This window comes from Antechinus flavipes, chromosome 1 (assembly GCF_016432865.1).
Source record: "Antechinus flavipes isolate AdamAnt ecotype Samford, QLD, Australia chromosome 1, AdamAnt_v2, whole genome shotgun sequence".
Taxonomy (NCBI): Eukaryota; Metazoa; Chordata; class Mammalia; order Dasyuromorphia; family Dasyuridae; genus Antechinus; species Antechinus flavipes.
The window spans coordinates 123,961,284-123,983,890 of NC_067398.1; the positions used below are offsets into that span (position 1 = coordinate 123,961,284).

The 22,607-nt window shown below is 36.3% G+C and overlaps 1 protein-coding gene across 1 annotated transcript in view; it reads right to left on the reverse strand.

The window, feature by feature from the left end:
- DAB2 (DAB adaptor protein 2) overlaps positions 1 to 20,848 on the reverse strand; it is a 68,087-nt gene extending 47,239 nt beyond the window's left edge. Inside the window, 1 exon segment of the mRNA XM_051990237.1 lies at positions 20,715 to 20,848. The gene's annotated coding sequence lies outside the window, so the exon portion shown is untranslated.
- Positions 20,849 to 22,607: the final 1,759 nt, after the last annotated feature.

The following is a 22,607-nucleotide window of genomic DNA, read 5'->3' on the forward strand; positions in this document are numbered from 1 at the left end:
GTTCATCTGTTTGCTGTAGTTTATCATCTACTCAATCACTGAATGAAAAGGATGCTACACTGGACCTCAGACCAGAGATTAAGCAATGAATTGGAGCTTTGGGGTTAAGTGTCTGTGTTTTTCCAGTCACCTATCATGAGACATTTATAGCAATGGGGGACTTAATTAGATCATTTGTTTCCCCAGATGAACATTAGTTCCTGTGAAGACAAGGTCTCCCCTCAAAAGTTGTTTAATCCAATTAAGAAAGTGAGTCTGCAAAACTGAGTTCTTAGGTTTTAGTAAGCAGAATAGGCCATGTTGGTATTTCCTTGATGCCCCATAGTATTCTACTTTTTACTATGAGAGATCACAACCCACCCTCACTGTCTCATTGTGGGTGTTTGTATCATCTTATAAATCTCCCATAGGGAAACTATCCAATAGCTTGAAGAATAGATGCTTAAACTCATATGAATTATCGGTCTTCAAAAAAAAAAAAAAAAAAAGCCTTACCACGTTTAGAACAGTAATACTTTTTGAATGGATGGTGCACTTTATTAAGTTAATGTTATAGAGATATAAACAGATGATATCTCATTCAACTTCACAAAAGTTTCTTTGAGAGGAATTCTATTTAATTTGTGGAGAAATTTAGCAATAGACTGGTTGCTACTTTAAAGTTCAGTTTGTCCTTAGCATTTCATGGAAAGGTCAAGGTGATTAGATGGTCATTATTTCTCACTACTGTGGTTGTGTGGCATTTGAAGGTGTTGGAATACCAACTAAATTACCTCATGTGTTCTGATTATTCTATTAGACCATTTTTGTGGCACTAATTGAATATGTTTACAACTCCTGATGAATAAGAAAAGGACCTGGAATGGAACCTTAAGCTTAAGCTCAAACGTGGTGAAAAATGACTAACTGAAGAGCTCAATAAATACCTGTAAACAAGGTAACTTTTATGAAAGCTAACTCTCCTACAAGAAGCCATCTCTTCCTAAATTTAGGCCAGAAAAGACTGCACCATGTTTAATTTTTCTTTTTGGTACTGTTTCACCTTAGAAGTCTTTCAAGTACTCATCAAGTATCTACCATGTTCAAAGGCACTAGAAATGAAAGGATACCTGAAAGTGTATCTTTCTTAGGCTCTTGTCCTCAAGGAGTTTGCTACATTCTACTTGGAGGGGTTAAGATAGGAAAAGTATGTTCTTAAAAGTAAAAGGCAACAAGTTTTATAGTTATAGTTTAGATTTTCAGTCCATGAATGTTAGGAAGATGAAAGTGAACGTTCATTTAGTAAATATCAACAGCTAGCACCTGTCAGCCTTTCCCCAAGGCTCTTAGTTTAGTCAGGTAAATTATGCAAGATGGGCTACAATCTAGCACTGGGCTACAATCTAGCACTTTCTCAATTATTTGGCAATGTAGTTCAAAAAGGGATTGAACTGTTAGGATAGGGAAGAGGGCATTGGTGCAATAAATCAGAAAAAAAAGTGCTAGAAGAGGCAGGAGGCCTGGGTAAAACATTTAAACTTAGATTTTGTAGCTCCCTCTTTAAATTGAGATACTTGTGCTACCTAATTCACAGGAAAATTGCGAGGAAAGTATAAGCCTAAAAGTATGATGCCTGAGTATAGCTACATATAAGGCAAGTTGGGGAAGTAGGAGGCAGGTAAGGATAATCAGACTGGTCTGGAGCAAAGTTCATATGAAAGAACAATAGGATTTAAGATTGGCAAGATAAATTGTGGGGCTCTGTCCTATGTCCTATTTCCCACCTCACCCCACATCTTGGAAAACTCATTAGCTTCCCTGAGTTCAACTATCATCTCTTTGCAGGCAACTTCCAGATCTATATATCTCCAACTCTGGTCTCATTTAAACTATTCTGCATCATGAATTGCTTATTCAAAGTTTCCAACTAGATGTCCCATAGACATTTTAAATCTAACATGTTCAAAACAAAATGCATTCTTTCTTAATTTTCCTTGCTTCATCATCTTTCCAAACCACTCAGGTTCATAACCTAGAACTCATCTTCAGCTCTCCCTTCCACTTTGCATTTAACAAGTTGACAAATTTTGTCAACTTTACCTCTAAAACTTTTCTCTACTCATACCATAACCACTCTGCTTCAGTCTCTCACTTCACTGCTTCATTGTCTCTCACTTAAAGAATTTTAATTTCCTAATTGATCTCTCTATGTCCAGTCACTGCCATCTAATCCACATTCTATAAAATCACCAAACTAAAAGCTTCCAAATTTCAAGTCACACTATGTCACTGTCCTGATCAGAGTTCTGGTTCTTTTTTCTAAGATAAAATATCAATTCTAGTGTTTAAGCTTTAAAACCTTTCACAATGTGTCTCTAAACCATCCCTTTCCTATCATACCCCTTCACACCTTCTACATGCCAGCCAAAATAGAACATTTGCTGTTCCTTATGTTTAACACACCAACCCATTACTGAGCCTTTATACTTTCTTATGTACAGAGTGCACTCCCTCATAGAATTCCTTGTTTCCCTCAAAATTCATTTCAAGTGTCACTACCCACAGGAAATTAATCCTCATCTCCCTCTTAATGTATTTAACTTTGTACATAATGTTTCCCCCAATAAAATACAAGCTCCTTGAGGGTGAGGGCTTTCAAGTTTGTGTTTGTAGCACAGTCTAGTATATAACAGGTACATAGTAAATCCTTGTTGAACTGTGGTCATATTATAGAAGAAAGACTACTGAAGAAGGCTTTAGACTCTAGATTCTAATTTTATCTGTCATTCTTAGATAAGAAAGTTTGGAAAAGTTAAAATTTTCACTTTTCCTTACCAGAAAAAATGAGGAAATTGCATTAAACTACCTTATTCTGTCTTGTTCAGACTATCCTGTAGATAGTGAGTCAAGTTCTCAAGTAGAAAAGAAAACCAAGTGCTGTGTGTAGGAAGCATATCAAAAAGGACACAAACATATATGCTCAGTCTAAAAAGTAAAAAAAAAAAAAATCACCTTTGGTGGCTGTATCTTGTATCTATTACTTTGAAGCAGAACCATCTTCATTAGACCTTGAGATCTTTGAATAAAGGTGCTAATCAGCTCCCACATTAGAAGTGAACAGATGGTATAAGTAACATGAGTAGCGAATATACCAGATCATCAAATTTTTCACTAAAGAGTGTATATACACACAATAATCTCTATGAAGGTAGTCCATCTTGAAGCAAAATGGATGAGGGGGGAAAAAGTAATGTTGCTCAAACTCAGAGCATCCAAAAGAACATCACTTCTATAATACAAGGAAGTTTTTATAGATATCTTCATTTTCGTTGTCAGAAGCCATGTTTGTTCAGTATCAAAGTCTTTGCCTACATAAGGTAAACTTAGATGGCATCCCAACATCTGACAGTTTCATTCTAGTATCTGTGGCTAACGTCCCCTTGAGAGCAAGGGGGGAAAAAGTTTTCCAGCTGCCAGAAAATTTGAATGATCACGCTAATTTACAGGAGAACTCTTCAAGATGTGCCAGATAAGAGTTTACCCTATAAAGAGCTATTTTAAGGTGTTTGCAGGTGTGAATAGAATATCACCTGGAGAATTTCATTTTTAGAGTTAGTCTTCCTTTCCCAAGCTCAGAGGTGACCTAAGCTAGGAAAGCACATGTATGTTGCATATTATGTTACCTCACCAAATGCAAGTTTAGATAGAGTTGTTTAACTAGTTACTTATAGCTCCAAAAATCAGAAGTCTGGCTCAAGCTCAAACTTTCCTCTGGAAATGTTCCATTGTATGTGATATTGTAAATACAGAAATTTTACTTCTTGCTCCTTAATGCTGTTTTCACTTGTTACAGTTTCCCAGTTTAGTGGAGCACAAGAGCATCTAAATGCTTCCATTGATTTAAGGATGATTCTTAAGAACAGAGGGAAGCATTAGCAAAAAGATTGCTTTTCTTTATTACAAAGCAAAGAAGTCAGTCCAAGAGGTACTAATTAAGGAAAGATACCACATATGGCAAGGGAACTCATCTCCTCAATTGTCAGATCATAATGCCAGACCTTCACATTTACTCATAACCTTGAATGCATGAAGATGCATTTCGATAATGTTGCTCTATAAATCTTTTCGAATCAGAAAGAGCATGTGGAGAGTTCTGCAGTTTATGTAGATCACTGGCTTGATAAGAATGAAGAGTAATTTGTTGGCAAGTGTGGCAAATATTCCCAATGACATTGTCTTATAGGTATAAAGATATTGTATTTAAGACTATCCTCACAGTTTAATTCGGAATTACTTTTCATTGTACTCCTAGCAATTAGGTGACAGAACATTGATAATGATCACCTTACATTCTAAGAGATATCAGGCAGATTTGCAAGTTTCAACATCTTTTGTTCTATCGAGTCAATAGCAATGCCAAAAAATACTAAACAAGTGTACACTTTTCAGGCTTTATTACCTTAAAAAAAAATCAATGCTCAAGGCATCTACAACCTCAATAACTTGCTTTCCTTACTTTGAAGGGTATTGTTGCCTAAATAGAGTGCCTTATACAAAGCAGGTGCTTGGTATTTGAAGTGAATCATGGACTCACAGTTTGAGTTGGAAGAGATCTCTAATCTAATCTATACCTAAAAGAAATTCCCCTCCCCCCAAACCTGGCAAGTAGATGTCCAATCTTTCTTTGGTTTGAAGATCTCCAAAGAGGAATAATCTCTTGAGATAGCAAATGCCACTTTTGTACAACTAACTACTATGAAAAAAGTTTCTCCTAACATCAATTGCAAATTTATGTCTTTCCAACATCAACCCATTACTGCTAAATTTGCCCTTGGGATCAAACAAAAAATGTAAGATTCTTCTTCCATGTGATTGAAGACATATTATTATCTTCTCTCCCTCACTAAATTCTCCAGTCTTTTCTCTAAGGCCCTTTAGCATCCTAGTATGGACATTCTCCAGCTTTTCAAAATTCTTCCTAAATTGTAGTGCATAGAACAGAATACAATACTTTCCAAATGCGGTTTGACCAAGATAGAGTAATAATAATTATTATTATATTTATTATATTATATGGTTATTATATAATAACTATTTTTATTATTTAAATAATGCTTTTAGGCTTTGCAAAGTATTTTTACACATGGAACTCACAACAACCTTGGGAGATGTTCTCATTTTACATGTAGGGAAAATAAGACTGAGTGAGAGAAAATATACTAATAGCTGTGCATATATTATCTTAAGGTTTACAAAATTCTTTATTATCTCATGTGATTCTCAAGAGAACCTTGTGAAGTAGGTGCTATTACCAATGACATAACTATTAAGTGTCTGAGGAAAGATTTGAACTCATATTTCTATATCTAATGCTCTATTAACTATCAAGACCCACTGCCTCTTCATTCCTAGAAGCCATGCATTAGATTTCTGTGCTGATTTATAGGCAAAATTACTAACTCTACAAAATTGGTTCAAAATAGTTATTGCAATATCTGTATATAGATAGCAATCTACTCCAGGGCAAAAAAGCAAATGTAAGACTTAAATTTTAAGCTCTTTTAATTATTTTTTCTCATTAAAATTCAATTTCTATCTTATATTTGTAGTGCTTATGTATTTTCATTTTGAGGTAAGGGACATGGAAACAATGCCCTTGTATATTACAAAAGTATGCCACTATTTCTACCAGATTATATTTATAGTTCGAATTCCAAACACTTGAATACTAACATCTCGCTGTATGTATGCTACTATGCATTTTTTCTTGGCACCAAAAACTTTTTTGTGAAGAGACTGTTAACTGATATATTAAATTATTTTTAACATTAAAAAAAATATAGTCTTTAGATTGCATTATGCTTTTTGGAGGTTGCATTACGGTACTAACTTATATTGAGTTTGTAATCCACTAAAGCCCTCAAATAATTTTTTTTAGATGAACTATTATCTAATTATACCTCCTTTATCTTGTGATTTTGAAAAAAGATGTTATTTTATACCCAAGACTTTAGTTTTCTTTGTTTAAAATCATCATAGTAGAGTCAGCCTAATGCTTTAGCCTATTGAGATTTTGATAAAAATATTCAATAGATTAGGTTCAGAATTCAGATCCCATTGATACTTCACTGGAGACTTCTTGTTAAGTTGATATTAAATCATTAATGATGGGGCAGCTAGGTAACGCAGTGGGTGGAGCATCAACCCTGAAGTCAGAAAGACAAATCTGGTCTCAGATACTTAACACTTCCTAGTTGTGTGACTGTGGGCAATACACTTAACCCCAATTGCCTCAGCCAAAAAAAAAAGTCATTAATGACGGCATTTAAAGTTCTGTCATGTAACTAGGTCCAAATATAACTGTAGCATTATCTAGGACACATATTTTTGCAAAAGCATCAATCAGTATGACAATTTTTCATATAGCAATCCCACCTTCTACAAGAAGCTTTTCCCAGTCTCTCTTAATTCTAAAGCCTCCCCTCAGTCAAGATTACTTCCTATTTATTCTGTAGATAGCTGTGTGAGCTCCTACATGTCTTTTGCTCTTCTTTGTAACTCTAGCTCTTTGCACAGTGCCTATGGTATGTAGTAGGTGCCTAATAAATGCTTAATGACTGACTTTGTGAATTACTTTGCTAAAAATCTAGTTGAAATTATACTTAAAGGATTATCTACTTGTGCCTATTGGGTGAATTAAATGGAAAAGAATGTTTTGAAGCATGTTAATTTACATAATGGCTGTAAGAATTTAAGATTGTCACAATCGGCATAAAACAATTTGTAAACTGATGCAGTTGGATGATGCAATGGATGGAATGCTGGGCTTCAAATAAGAAAGACTCACTTTCAACTCTAACCTCAGAAACTTATTGGCTGTGTGACTTTGGGCAAATTGCTTAATCTGTTTGCCTCAGTCTCAATTATAAAATGGGGATAATAACACCAATCTCCCATAATTGTTGTAGTGCATAGTGCCTGGCATATAGTTAGCAACATATATGTTTATTTTAATTATTATTATTTTCCTAATGTGATGTCACTGCTAGGAAATGAATGAACATGGCACACTACTGCTTTTTTAGTTTGATAATTCCTAAAAATTAAGGAAAAAAAAAATATATATATATATATAACCTGATCTTGATGGAGCTATGCTGGATTTCTTTGTAGTCATATTCATAAACTATTCTGAAACTTTTACATGAATCAGAACCAATCTTCTTGGCATATCATTTGCAGATTTATCATTTCCACTCAACCCCAATTGTGTGTGTCTGTGGATGGGGTGTGTGTCAAAGAGAGAGAGAGAGAGAAAGATTGGGACATTTAGTTCTCTTTAGACTTACTGTTTTCTTTTTTATTATGTAGTTTTTAAAGTAGCACTTATAGAGGGTCATCTACTATTTCTTTTATTATTGGAAGATGTAGCAGATCATAGCCTAGTAACTTGAATTGATCAAAATTGATCCTCTTTCTACCTCTTAGCCATTACTATCTACTCACTTATTTTAGACATCAACTCCTTGATAACCATTTTTCTTTTGTTTTATCATTTCCAATACAAAAAAAAAAGTCATTCTCTTTGGCAAGGAGAACAGAAGCAAATTACAAAATCTTGAACACTGGAATACACATTATATATATACATATATATATATATATATATATATATATATATATATATATATATATATATATATAGCTATGATTCTAAATTTGCTTTCCTCAAAGTGTCAATTAAGAGGACAGAAGAATAGTAAGAGAAATAGCTGAAGAGACTTAACTTGAAAAAGAAGAGACTTGGACATTCTTCAACTGACAAATGGTCAAAGGATATGAACAGACAATTTTCAAATGAAGAAATTGAAACTATTTCTAATCATATGGAAAAATGTTTTAAATCATTATTGATCAGAGAAATACAAATTAAGATAACTCTGAGGTACCACTACATAGCTCTCAGATTGTTTAAAATGACAGGAAAAAATGATGATAAATGATGGAGGGGATGTGGGAAAACTGGGACACTAATATATTGTTGATGGAGTTGTAAACTGATCCAACTATTCTGGAGAGCAAACTGAAACTATGCCCAAAGGGTTATCAAACTGTGCATACCCTTTGATCCAGCAGTGTCTCTACTATGCCTGTATCCCAAAAAGATTATAAAAAAGGGAAAAGAAGCAACATGTGCAAAAATGTTTGTAGTAGCTCTTTTTGTAGTGACAAGGAACTGGAAATTAAGTGGATGCCCATCAATTGGAGAATGGCTGAATAAGTTATGTAGATGAATGTTATGAAATATTATTGTTCTATAAGAAACGATCAGCAGGATAATTTCAGAAAGGGTGGAGAGACTTACATGAACTGATGCTAAGTGAAGTGAATAGTACAAAGAATATTTTACCCAGCAACAATAAGATTATGTGATGATCAATTGTGATGGCTCTTTTCAATAATGAGGTAATGAAGTCCATTCCAATAGATTTGTGATGGAGAGAGCTATCTACATCCAGAAAGAGGACTGTGAGGACTGAATGTGAATCACAATATAGTATTTTCACCTTTTTTTTTTTTTTTTTGTAGTTGTTGGCTTGCTTTTTATTTTCATTCTCATTTTTCCCTTTTTGATCTGATTGTGGAGCATAATTGTGGAAATATATATATATATATATGTATGTGTGTGTGTGTGTGTGTGTGTGTATATATTTATATTTAACATATATTGAACTACTTGATGTCTTAAGGGAGGGAGTGAGGGAAAAGAAGGGAGAAAAAAAATTGAAACACAAGGTTTTGCAAGAATGAATGTTGAAAATGTTTAACATATATTGGACTATTTGATGTCTAAGGGAGAGAGTGAGGGAAAGGAAAAGAGAAAAAAAATTGGAACACAAGGTTTTGCAAGGGTGAATGTTGAAAACTATGCATACATTTTGAAAATAAAAAGCTAAAAAAAAGACTCATGTTTAACATATATTGGACTACTTGATGTCTAAGAGAGAGAGTGAAGGAAAGAAGGGAGAAAAAATCTGGAACACAAGATTTTGCAAGAGTGAATGTTGAAAACTATGCATGTATTTTGAAAATAAAAAGCTAAAAAAAAAGAAGATATAAAAAAGAGACTTAGATTCAGGAGATGTGCTAAGGAAACAAAGATGTCATGGACCACTTTAAATATTTGATGGCCTTTCACAAAAAGAAAACAGACCCATTATTTTGTCCAAGAAGGAAAATTTAAGATGAAAAGAAATATTTTGATTTAACAAAGAAGGAAGAGTTATCCTTCTTCCCTTCTGAGAAACATCCAACAATGGAATAAATTGTCTTGATGTGAACTTAGACTCCAAAAATATTTTTAAAAGGCTGACATGCTTGTTACGGATTTTGGAAAGGATCCTTGTGTTGGACCAGAGGATAAGTCTATATAACCTTTCTTCCAACTATGAGAATTATTGGGAATATTGAGTATACAAACACATCAAAGTCCCAACTTTTTAATATATATAAGCAAGTGGATCTGTTGGGATAGACAAAAAATGGGGAGAGGGATGGAATAGAATCTATGAGTTTGGCTTATTTCTAATATCTGGTTGCTTATACTCAAGTATAATTTTGAGTTTAAAGCATACTTGGGTGATAGAACTTTTATTAATTCTGTTCTATTTCCAATCCATTATTCCAGATTAAGATAGTTACATGACCTTTCCTCTTCTCCACAAAATCCAGCTATCTTAAATCAGTCACAAAGTGACCTCTTTTTCCTCACAGGAATGACAGTACTTTGTTCAACTTTTACTCATGGTTCCTAACTACAGTATCAGCTTGAATCTTCTCTAGAATGAAGCCTCCATGGAAGACAGAAAGATTGCCTTGTACAACTTTGTATCATTTGTGCCACCAGGCATGCAAATACTTGTTTGGTGAGATTTTGCTTGTGGTGGTAGATAATCATGGAAATTTGTCCAATGGAGCAGGGCAAAAAAAAAAAAAAAACCCTTAGGGCATTACAGCTAGTATACCCTGAGCACCTCATGTTTTCATTGCCATAACAGATTGGGTGGAGGGAGAGAGAAACTCCAGTATATATTATTCTACTATATCCTGCTCCTTGATTTCTCCTATTATGAGGAATAATAACAATTTTTTAGTGTCATTTATTTGTAAGGTATTGATGGTACACACACACACACACACATCCACCAACAACAACCCTGAAGTAATCCTTTCCTTCAAGGAGTCACAATCTATTAGGGAAAGTGGGGATACATGTTCACAATTCCAAAGTAAAATTTGAGGGGCAACATCTTCTCTCAGTTGTCTCCCCAACTTGAGAACCTATAATAATTCCTCATTAATTCAATGCCAATCTCTCCTGATTATGGAACCACATCTTCCAACACATATATCCACTATCTGGAACATATTTCTTCATAGTTTTATGTCTTTGTTCACACGGTCTCTTTCTACATGTTTAATTCAAATACATTCTTCAAGGTCCTCCTCAAATTATCTTTTTCACAAAGCCTTTTTGGGTAAGAGATGTCTGGACTACAAGTTCCTCTTGGACCCATATTGCCCAGCATTTGTCTATACACAATCTTGGAATTATTGTCTTATATTACTCCCTAGTAATTTTATTTAATTTTGTATTCAAACAGACTTAGATATTTGTGGATAGTAATCATTCATATAAAACTGAATCTCCTATGTGCATTTCATTTGCATTTAAAACTTCAAGGGATAATAAGGGTTTTACACAAAGACTATTTCAGGAGTTTAAAACAAGCTGCTCAGAAAGATATTAACTATTTCATATCTTTTTGCAGTACCTAACTCAACGTTAAGTTTAAAGTGGAATAAGTTGTGGGTTGGACTCAATATTGAGGTCTTGGATACTAACATACTTTTCTATTATGAAACCAATGTGTAGTATAACATACAATTGTCGATTTCTATTTTACTCCAATTTATGGTACATTAGCACTAGCATATTACATTAAGCCAGAATGGATTCTCTACTTCAAAGTGAATGCTAACCCCCATGACTATTACAAAAAATAAGTACAAGCCTCAGGATAATATTTAAAGTTCTCCCCAGTCTGGTCCCAGGCTCTTTCTCATACTCCAATTGAATTAAATTGTTAGATATCTCTTAAACACATTAGAACCTTCCTGCTTGTTCCTTTGTTCATGCCATTTTTCAAACTTCCCTCATCTTCACCCAATAAGGAAACGGAATACTTGAGTTTAAGTTCTACCTCAGACACACAGGTGGGGAAATTGCCTAATCTTAGCAAGTTATCTAAAGCACTGAGAAGTTGAAGAGATGATTTTAAATTCCATTGATAAAGAGAATTTTTTCATCTAAAATTTCTTTATACAAATGAAATCACAGATCTAGTCCTAAGACTCAGAAATATTGCCCATAATTATTCTGCTAATGAGTATTGTGATAAGATCTAGAATTTCATGATATTAAGTCCTCCTATTGAAATCATGACATCAACCTATCCTTAAGGCCCATTTCAAATATTGCCACCCTGACTATCCCAGCTAAAAGTATAGTTTGTGTGCCTGCAGCCTCATAAAACTTTGGACATACTATTCACATAGTACTTGAACAAAATAATATATGCTTTGGATTATGTTTTACTCCCTATTAGATTACATAACAGATTACAGCCTTCTTAAATTATTTATGCCTCTTTCCATCTCCAGCACAGAGTCTTTGTATAGAGTATTTCACATATGGGTTAAATGGGTATAGATCACCAATAGGCCGCAGATGAAATTTATAGATGTTAAGTTGCCAGTTTATTATGTAAGTATCATTACAATCCAGAACATTTTTCCCTATCCCAGATGTTAATCTGAACAATTTGTGCAGCAGGACTATTAATACTTTTGACAGGAAACATGATCTTTTTGGCAATTATGGCTTTCCATCAGAACTAATAATATGGATGCAACACCCATGTCTGGACTCAGGAAGCTTAAAAGAAATTACATTAAGCTGAATTCCCTATCTTCTAACAAGACACACTGGTTTAAGGAGATTAGTGTCACCCTACATCTGTTGAATGCTTTTAAAGGGGAGGTTTGTTGGAATTACTTTTTGGATATATGTAAAAGTTTAAACAGCTGAGAAAGCTTCTCCATGGGCAAAGTAAAAATACTTGGTGGACCTGTAAGTTGGATACTGGGGCTTCTAACATTCTTGTCAAAAAATTCATGAAAGCAAATTGACAAATTATGAATAAGATCAAGGTACCTGAAACCAAATGAAAATTCACCATTTTCCATATGTCCTGACTATTTTCATATAAGTTGTTATTAAAAAGTAGGGCAAAGAAAAAGGAAAATTTAACTGCTTAGTTTACTGTATGCTTTAGCAAGGTTGGAAGAATACCATAAAAAGCATCTATATGGATGACATGCTGTCCAAAATGAGGCCATTTCAGAGTTTTGATAAAGGAGCCCATAGCATTTCAAGAGTCTTTATATCAAGAAACCTTATCCTAAGTCATAAGAACTGAGGTTGATTATTTAGTAAGTATAAGTACTTTGGTCTAAATCATAAGAAAAAATTGATGTTCCTCATTTTGATGTGTTTCCTGGGAAGCAAAGAGCATATTCTTCCCCAAATCGTTGCAATTGGAGTCATTAGATATTCAGCAATGAAAGTTATTGATTCAACAATCATTTGTTAAGCATGTATTACTGCAAAGCCTAGTGCTGAACCAGAGTGGTGTTCTTGTAATGAGGGGAGAGGCAGATTAGGACATTATCCTTGATTTTAATGGAATTTAATCTTTTTTCCTAAGGGTGGATGATTTATTCCTCTTTGGAAGTGTGATGCCAAAAGGTCCAAGGATTTGTGGGGGATTTTGGGTGTTTTGATTTTGGGGGGGAAGTGGGATGGGGAATGGGGAGCTTAGCAATGTTCTCAGATTATTCTATATAATGCTAAAAAATCCAGTTTAGTCACACCCTTTAAAAGAATGCTTACACCACACACAAGAAATATGAATTTTGTAACAGGAATAGCCTACAAAGATAGCTGAACTAGCAATTAAATTCTAAATTGTAAGTGCCAAGAAAGCAGAGGTCATGAAATTTCTATACTTTGTATCTCTCTAGTTCCTAGAACCATGTCCTGAAAAATGTAGACATTTAGAAAGAATTTGTTGAATATCAAATACGCTAGGGTGTAGGCTGGATGCTTAGTTGACTCTCTTGTCTGCCATTCCTACACTGACAAGATCTGATAAGAGTATGAAATTGGCACATCTCCCTTGCTTGAACATGAGTGACCACTGTGAAGGTAATAGTGGAAAATCTATTGGAAATGCTGTTGTCGTTTTTTAAACTTTAAGTCGAGTCCTGTTTTTAAACAGATTTTGGATACACTTGAAATATTCCCCTCCGTTACTCCCTTTAAAGTAACAATTACTCCAAATTGTATCCTTAGTCCTTAGCACAGTGTTTGGCACATGACAATAAAGGAGATTTATTGATTATTCTCTAGAAAAGTAAACTCGCCCAGATTTTCCATTTCCTAATATACCATACTTTAACATGGAATACCACCTCTGAGTAATTATCCCTATTGATAGGAAGTCAGAATAGTCACAAAACAAAACAAAACACAAAACCCCTTACCTTTCGGCTTGTACTATAACTTCACATACATTCTTTCATGTCTCCCAGTGAGGTACACAGGGTATTATATTAATGTTGTTGATGATGCAAGAAAAACAATTAAATGACTTTTCCCTGGACACACAAACTAGCTAGTGACAGGAGAAAGCAATGAGTTGGGTCCCACAACTCAAATCTTTGACCATTATACTACACCCTCTTTAAAAAACAACAATCAAAAAAAAAAAAAAAAAAAGCTCCACCCTCTCCCCTACCCTCCAGGCAAATTTGAAAGCACATTAGAAATCATGATTTAGTTATCTATTCAGAGATCCAGATTTAGTTATCTATTTTACTAGAGGTCATTTAGAGCTAGAAGGAAACTTCGAGGTCATTTAGTCCAACCTCCTATTTAATTTTATTGATGAGAAGAACTGAAACTTTAGGAGATTAAATAACTTGCTGTAGGTCACAGAGACAGAATTTGAATGCTGGTTTCTGTGACTCTAAACTCTGTGTCTCTCTCTACCTGACCGTCGGTCAGGATATTTCCTAACCCATGTCCTGATTTTTAGTTCTGGGCTTGGGATCCTCAAAATTTAGGTCCCACTCCTTGAAACTTATTAAATTTGCATCTGTGTTCTATAAAATAGAAATAAGAATACTGTACAATGCAGACTTTAAACAGACTTATCATTACATAAGAGAATTTGTAGTTCTTGGGAGAAGACAGAAAGAGAGGGAGGGAAGGAAAGGGAGAGAGAAAGATAGAAAAGAGGGGCACAGAGAAAGAGAGAGAGTGAGGCAGAGACAGAGAGAGAGAAGAGGAGAGGAGAGAAAGAGAAGAAAGGAAGGAAGAAATAAAGAGAAAATGAGAAAATCAGTGGAAAGGTAGGGAAAAAGAGAGCTGACAAATCAGGAAAACCTAAATTGCAGTATCAATCGTAAAGCATACTAGCTATGGGATTTCTCAGTACCTTAGGCAACCTTTAAGATAGAATAGATGCCAATCTTTACTAGTAGAGGCAATTTTCTGATATGGAGTTCCCTGTGCCATCTGAAATCATGATTCTAGTTTTCTTCTTGCTCCTCCTTCCCTCCCCCTGCCCCCCCCAAAAAGGTAAAATCACAATATGAATGAATACATATTGAATACTACCACTCCAACTTTCTAATGGAGAAACAAGGCATGGCAGCTCCAGTACTAAGAAATGAAGCAACACACATGTTCCCTAGAGCTAGGGATATGCCATCATGAAGAAGTGAAAGGGGAAAGGGAAGAGGGAAGAGGAAGAGAAGAGGTAAAAGTCGATGCCTGAAAATGTGGTTTGAAAAATTTAGAACCTAATTTAGGTTTTTGTTAAAATAACCAGCACCTTAAATGCACTTTTTATTGCCTCATCATTTTTTAGTGATCTTAATCCATCCAGTTTGCTTCTCTCATCCCATTTAGGGCTATCACTTATACTTTGGCACTTTTTCTAACAAGATTTCTCTCCTTTTCTCTCTGTTCTCTCCTCAGAAGTGAAGTCAGTCAGTATTACTAAGTGCTGCAGCTGATCCATAAGAGAAGCAAGGTGAGAAAGATTACAGTTCTGGAAACATGACAAAGCAGTCAGGTTGTATTATATTGTATGCCTTGGGGGTAGTTCAGCAATCCCATGAAATAACATAAAGGCAACACATCTACTTCAGAGTGACACAGCCAGTTTCACCAGCTTGAGTGTTATGCAATAGATCGAGGCCTTAACCAATTAGAGGGGGCCTGTTGAGGACACATCACTAAAATTCCCTGAACTTAAACCTCCCCTACCTAATTTTCTGGGAAGTTACTCTCCCACCTTCTCCCAGGGATTATTCTTGGCTCAACCCTAATTCTTTCAGATTTTTGTTTCCTTATGCCTTTAATATAATTTAACTTGTTGCCTGATTCCAAAATACAAGCATGCACCTAGCTCCTCATCCTAAGCGCCAATGCTTATAAAATACAAGGTACACTTATAGGCATTAGATACTTTGTACAAATTATGGGAGTGGGGCTTATCCTAAACCCCTTTCTCTATCAGTCCAGCCTTAATTTTGAACCCCAAAGTCTCCTAGTAATCCTTTCCATCTTTTTTGTTAAAAGATTTTTTTTGTTAGGAAAAAAGATTATGAAGGGTAATAAAACAAAAGAGATGGGGGAGAGGGGGAGCAGACAGGGAAAGGGAGATTATAGTTCCCCTTGCCAAAAGTGTCACTCTCATTTTAGGTCAGGAAGTGATTTGTTCAGACTCCCTCTGACTCTGGAGTCACAGACTTTCTTCAAGGCTCAGAAAAGAATTCATGAAAAGGAGCTATCGTTGGCCATGTGCCCTGCTGTGTAGGCAGCCCATCACTCCACAGATGGCTAGCCCAGTCACTGCAATTAATATGGGTGGTCCCTGTTTCCTTACTCTTTCCATCCAATTCAGATTTTTTGAGAAAGGGCTTTTTTTTCCTTTTTATGTAGTTATGGAGGTGGTGTGTAGGGGAAAAGAGTAGGTTGATAAAATATAAGTAGGAAAGATCATTTAGATCATGGAGAGTCTTTTGAACCACAAGCAGAGGCATTTTTGGTCTGGTTTGTACCAAATGTGGAGGACAAATCTGCTTGCCTTGTTTATATTAAAAGATCTGAATGCTTGTCTTTATTCAGTGATATATGATACCTAACTATGAAGCCTCAATAAAACGAATATTTTACAAAAAACGTTATTTATTTACTTGTATAGTGTATATATGTAGTGTGGGGTTCTGGTGAGGGTGGGAGGTTAGATTGGTTTCTTGCTCAATACATATTCTGGCAAGTTTGTCTCTTATTACATTCCCCTTCCTATTTCCCAGGCACTAACATGATCCAAACTGCATTAAGATGTATGCATTCACTCAAAAAGTTATCAAATTGTGCATACCCTTTGATACTGGGCTTATATCCCAAAGAGATTTTAAAGAAGGGAAAGGGATCTGTATGTGCACGAATGTTTGTGGCAGCCCTCTTTGTAGTGACCAGAAACTGGAAACTAAGTGGATGCCCATTAATTGGAGAATGGCTGAATAAATTGTGGCATATGAATATTATGGAATATTGTTGTTTTGTAAGAAATGACCAGCAGGATGATTTCAGAAAGGCCTGGAGAGACTTACATGAAGTGATGCTGAGTGAAATGAGCAGGACCAGAAAATCATTATATATTTCAACAACAATTCTATATGATGATCAATTCTGATGGATGTGGCCCTCTTCAACAATGAGATGAACCAAATCAGTTCCAATAGAGCAGTAATGAACTGAACCAGCTACACTCAACGAAAAAATTCTGGGAGAACCACTACATATAACTCCCAATCTCTCTATTTTTGTCCACCTGCATTTTTGATTTCCTTCACAGGCTAATTGTACACTATTTCAAAGTCCGATTCTTTTTGTACAGCAAAATAACTGTTTGGACATGTATACATATATTGTATTTAAGTTATATTTTAACATATTTAACATGCATTGGTCAACCTGCCATCTGGGGGAAGAGGTGTGGGGAAGAAGGGGAAAAGTTGGAATAAAAAGTTTTGCATTTGTCAATGCTGAAAAATTACCCATGCATATAACTTGTAAATAAAAAGCTATAATTAAAAAAAAAAGATGTATGCATTCAGATTAAGAAACTGCATGATATATTTGAAAGAACAATAGATTTAGAGTTAGATGACATTGATTAGTTTCTCACTTCTGCCAAGATTTAAGTGATTGGTCTTGGACCGGTCTTCCTCTCTAGACCATGGCTTCTTTATATTTAAAATGAAGGGGGTTCATAGAATTATAGATATCGAGCTGGAAGGACCCATAGAGGTCATTCAATCTAATCACTTTATTTCACAGAGAAGGCCCAGTGAAGTTCAGTGAGATTGTAATTTGCCCCAAATCAAAAAGGAAAGGCTTTGATTTAAATATACACCCTTTCACTCTCAAATCAAGTACTCTAAAATTCCTTCCAGGTCTTAGAAATATCTAGGATTCCATGATCCCAATGACTATGTGGCCATTTCGCCACTATGAAATCAAAGAACATCATCTCCTACCTCATGCCCACCTCCGTATTAGATTAGAATACTTGATTTCTCATGTTCCTAATGCATATATTAGTTTTCTTTGGGGTACAGAGCCACTATTTAAAAAACAAACAAACAAGATTTTGATCCAAAACACATCAACCATGTCAGCATAGTTAATTTAAGTTTCTGGTCCAGACTTTCTTCCAGCTCTGGAATTGCAATGGCATGGATTCAACCGTAGTGTTGCATTGCAGAGCCAGAAAACATTTTAAAATACCACTTTCTTTAGCTCAGGTGTTTCATATTGACATTCTGCTTATGCTCACTCAGAAGTACAGACAACTGCATGTTTCTGCAGCAACTAGCTCAGTCTTCCAAGTCAGGCAGACTCCAAGCCTCTGCAACTGGTTATCTTTATTTTAAAGACCAGTAAAGCAATGTCCAACCATTGCTGAGTTTTCAGATTGTCTGAGGAATAATTTTTTTCCCCTACAGATGGGTAAGCATTTCAACATCTTAATTTTTTCCATTAAGCAGAAACAAAGAAGGAAAAGTCTGAAAGGCTGAGATTTAAAGTAGAGGAGAATATAGCCACAAGCTAACCTATGAAGGGTAGGCAGGTTACTAGGCTAAATTTAAGTTTACCAACATCAAATGACAGGAATGAAAAATAAAAATTAGAAAAACAACAACATAGTCACTGCCTTTGAAGAGGCCCAAGTCTCTCAAAACGTATTGCTAGTCAAAAATCCAAACTGTTAAGCATGTGTTTCTGCCTTCTCTTGATCTCTAAGTAATAAACAAGAAGGAATGACTTAGCATCTCAGTAATGTTCCCAACTAGCCAATCAGCCAGACCCAGAAGTCTTCAACATCCCTTTCATATCAATAAATTGTCCTAGAAGCCATTGAGAATGTATAGGAACAGAATAATGCATGCCACTTAGCCCAGAATTCATAGTTACGTGGGAAGAATGCAATTGCAAAGAAATTTGGATTTTCAATCTTAAACTAGGTCTTGAGCCCACCAGTTATTTTATATCAACGTCTATTCTTCACTAGTTGTATTTTAAATAAATCACTTAACTTGTATTTTTAACACTTCTCTTCCCATATTTGTAAGAAATGGGTGTTATATACATACATCTGCACACATAATACACAGTCAAAGCATCCACTCCATATCTGAGATTAAAGGAGTAGGTGACAAATGAATGATTTGTTAAAAATATCCAAAAGTTCAGAGAAAAGATATCAAATCCAAGTTTCCATAAAGATACTTGAAATTTAAAGGGAAAAACCCCCAAAACTAATGGAGAATGTCAGCAACAAAGAGCATCTACCTTAAAAGGGACAGACTATTGAACTGCATGGTAATCTTTTCATACTGCCTTTTTAGGAGAAAATTGACTGGTCAATTTTGTCTTATTAATTTAGGAGTGTCGATGTTGTTTTCCCAAACTTTCTCTCCCCTTTTCCAAAAAGGATTAAAGAAGAAGTTGCCAAGATCTCCTGAATTTTCAAGCTCCATAAAAACTTATCTCCCTCCTTGTGATTGAAATCTGTCTCAGAGTAGTGACAGGGCCCAGAACAAATAAATGAGGAGTCACGACAAGGCTTCTGTTGTAAGATGCTTGTTTTAGATCCCGAGTGTCAGCAATCTGTCTGGTGGTTTCTATATGTTCTCCTCCCTCTCTCCATTTTAAAAAAAGAAGGGGGAAAAACAACCTGGCACATGTTCTTTCCTATGTGGGCAGGAAAGCTAATGTTGGAGAAACTATATAGGAAAAGCATACTATGTGTCACACTAAGAAAAGCTACTTAAGACAGTTAATCCGATACTTGGGGAGATTTCTCCCCCAGCATTTTTCAGGTTCTGTCCGAGCTATTCTTGGTTTTTCCCTTCCCCCACATTGACAGGGGCCAAGAAGTCTCATTAATTTCTTGATGAGAAATTACTATGGCAATGCTGATATTTTAAAACTCAAGATTAAGTCCTCTTCTCCATCCAGTCACTCCCTGCCTTTCCCTTCTGCCATATTAAAGTTATTCACTGGCTTAGAGAAGCTAGTTTCTGAACCTCACGTTAAATTTGGGAGGGGTTGCCAGAATTCCCTCCCTCCAGCTAAGGCTTCAGTCATTAAAAAAATAATAATCTCAGCAAAGTTCTGAGCCAGAAACCGAAGGCAGAAATCACTCGAGCCCGTGGGCATGTTAAAAAAGAGACACCTAACACCAAGTAACTCTGAAAACCGCTACATTTATAGCTGGCCACTGAGCTTTTTTGTCCCCCCCCAAAAAAAAAAATCCGTTCCATTTCCCGTCCCCCCTGTAAGTCCAGCCAGTCCAGCCCACAGAGCCCACCCGCCTCAGCGCCATCCCCATCCCGAAGGCGGCGGCGGCGGCGATAAGGCTTTTTCAATCCTTCTAACTAGTCGGTCCTATATCTTCGGCAGCTATTGTTTTAGGACCGACCTCAGCACGAGAGAGCAAGACAAAGTTAAAGAATGTTCAGTCCCTGCGCTTGTCACTCTTAGCTAGGCAGCCCCAGAACCTCACAAACCAAGTCCACTCTCTTTGTTAGTCAGCGAGCAAAAACAAATACATCGGGGAGCTAATTAGGCGGTCATCGGAGAGGAGGAAAAGCCACAACCAACAACGGTAGCTTTCTAAAAGCTGCCGGCGTCCGCCTCCCCCTCCTCTGGAAAAGGCAGTCAGGGTGTCAGTTTCCTTCCTTCCCTCTCTCCCTCTCCACACAGCCGGGTTTAAGCCCGAGCTCCGAAGGTAAGTTCATTCACCACCAGCCCTGTCTCTATGCAGGCTTCCAGGACCGTCAGCTCCTACCGCACGTCTTCAGTCTTCGCTCAGCTAGTTCCCCACAGCCTGCTCATTATGGGCCGGAAAAAACTAGCCCAAATCCAGCTCTGGACCTCCAAGAAGTGAAAGCGGAGAGCAGAGGTAGGAAAGGAAAAAGGGGGAAAAAGGGGGAAAAAAAACACATCAGAAAATCCAGCTACTTACAAACTAACTCCTTTCAGCTCCGAGCATGATTTTTTTTCCCACTGTTCCCCAAACCCTCTGCCGGGCGGACTGGCCAACCCCCGCGGGCCGGTTAAATACTCGGTTGTACACTAGGCTCCCGAGCGGAGCTAGCCACTCACAGTGAGAGATATGGTTCTAATCAGATGCTGGCAGCTAAGGACTCCCCAGGAATGCGCTGTGATGTTTTTGCTGCTCTAGCTTGGTTACTCCCCCTCAACGTGTCTGCTGAGTCTTCCAAACTTAACTGTTTATTAACTCCTGCCTAAGCCACCGAAGGATCTAGTTCCCTACGGCGCTGGGACTCAGTTAAGGGCGGGAGGAAATCCCAGCAGTATAGCTAGCTCTTGGTTCAGTGAGATTTATATTAGAGGCAACATTTCAGATAAGGGCTTTTGGAGAGGGGGCAGGTAGGAGTGGAAGACAACTTGTACCCCTCTGGCAGCTCGAGATGATGTGGCAATCGGCTGAACCTAGGGCTGGCTGTAAGGCCCTTCCAACAAAAGGCTGTCTGGAATTCTGGCGTTTTGGCCAGTGGAAGTGGGATCTTGCATCTATTAAATACAATTAGAGTAATATTCTACCCCTTTGAAAGACTATCCATTTTATTTCAGAAGTGGATGAGCTTAAGGAGAGGGGGGCATTCGGTGGTTTTGTAATATGAATCTATGCAAATGTATTTATACATAAGCACACACATATAGAAGATATACTCCATATTTGTATGAAAACATTCCCCATCTCATGTATTCTTTATCAACAGTTTCCCCTCTTATTTATAGCCTAAACATTATATATGCACTATATCAACAAAGATTAGATTTATAGAACTCTGCTGTATAAAATGTATATAAAGTTACGTGCATTCAAAACAATCAAGGGGACCCTCTGATTTGGTGAGTCCTCCAATCCATTCCTGAGTGAACAAGGGACACAGCAATTTTATAAAGGGTTCTCCTGATCCTCCTGATATATGCATATAGTAGGCTTTTTCTTTGAGATTTTTGAAACTGTGTAATAATCCATGGAAAATAATGTATAGTGTAGAGGAAGCATTATAGCAATACATCTTAAAATGTATTTGCTTATGACCAAGCTGGATTTATACTAGGTATGAAAAAGACTTTTCTACTTTGGGCAAATTAGTTTAGAAGTTACCATGTAATGTTGTAAAGTTGACATACAACTCATATCACTGGAAGTTGAATTGAACAATGCCTTATGCAACAGTGATAAATCATATTGCTATACATAGTATTTAAAAAATGTTAAATGGATTCTTTCCAATTATTTTATTCAATTAATACTACTTGTTTAGAGTGCCATATATACTCTTTTCCCCTCTCTGCCACAGATTAGTGATAATACTTTGTAATGTGACATCTGTACAAGCAACATAAAATTATTTCAATATAACACTAACTTATTTAAAATTATTAAATCATTATTTGAAAAGACAGTCCATATGAAAAAAATGTTTTAAAATTAATTTTCTCTTTTTATTCTCTCTTTCTTATCAAAGTCAAGTATGGCAATATTTGGTAAATTACATAATTTTAAACTCTGCTAAGAGAGGATTGGTTTGTTTTATTGATTAAATAACCCAGTGGATAGTACATGTGCATTTCATCTCGGAAGACTAGGGAGGAGGGAGGAGGGCCTATTCTGGCTCAAGTCACATGCAGTATGTGTTTTGTGGTCTCAGCTTAGTCCTGACTATAAAACCACTTTGTAATTTGGGGTAGCTCAGTGTGACTGGCAATCTCCTCTCTGAAGTATGTCAGGCTTGGAATAGCAAGGGTGCAGGGGTGGAGGAGAGGGTCAGGAATGAGGTGGAGGATCACAAATGGGTGGGGTAGTTTACCTTCCACTTGC